This window comes from Anastrepha ludens, chromosome 2 (assembly GCF_028408465.1).
Source record: "Anastrepha ludens isolate Willacy chromosome 2, idAnaLude1.1, whole genome shotgun sequence".
Taxonomy (NCBI): domain Eukaryota; kingdom Metazoa; phylum Arthropoda; class Insecta; order Diptera; family Tephritidae; genus Anastrepha; species Anastrepha ludens.
Window position 1 is genome coordinate 11,495,454 of NC_071498.1, and position 592 is coordinate 11,496,045.

General features: G+C 31.1%; 1 non-coding gene across 1 annotated transcript; it reads right to left on the reverse strand.

The window, feature by feature from the left end:
- Window positions 1–270: 270 nt before the first annotated feature.
- Trnag-ucc (transfer RNA glycine (anticodon UCC)) lies at window positions 271–342 on the reverse strand. Its single transcript has one exon. It is a non-coding gene; the product is annotated as a tRNA-Gly (tRNA).
- Window positions 343–592: the final 250 nt, after the last annotated feature.

Consider the following 592-nt stretch of genomic DNA (forward strand, 5'->3'; position numbering starts at 1 on the left):
ATTCAATAAGACAATCAATATCAAGCCACACAATAGAAGAACTCTTATCCGAAGTAAACGCAGAAAACATTAAACACTTTATTTACAAAATTAATTTGTACTTTGAAATACCATAAAAATGATACGCGAATATTATTATATAAATACTTATGATACTTAAAGCTGATGGCCTAGCCTTTGCTTTTAAAATGATTCTGATTGTAATTCAATTATTTTCCAATTTTTAAATGAAACAAAAAATAACAAACAAAAAGTTAAAAAAAAAAACTGTGCGTCGGCCGGGAATCGAACCCGGATCAACTGCTTGGAAGGCAACTATGCTAACCATTACACCACCGACGCGTCTATTAAATATGTGCTCAATGCTATACTTAACAACAATGTTCCCAGTAGCTTCACAAAAACATCACGCGAAGCTGTTTTGCCTACACACACAAATGTTGCCGTATCGAGAGTTTTGTAAATGTTATAAAATAAATATTAAACAAAGACTTTTGACCATGAATGCAAAAATATAGCGCTGCGTCGTACCGGTTTTATAAAAATTGTTCTTAAATAATTGTTTTTAATTACAAAATATGTTTGAAAGAGG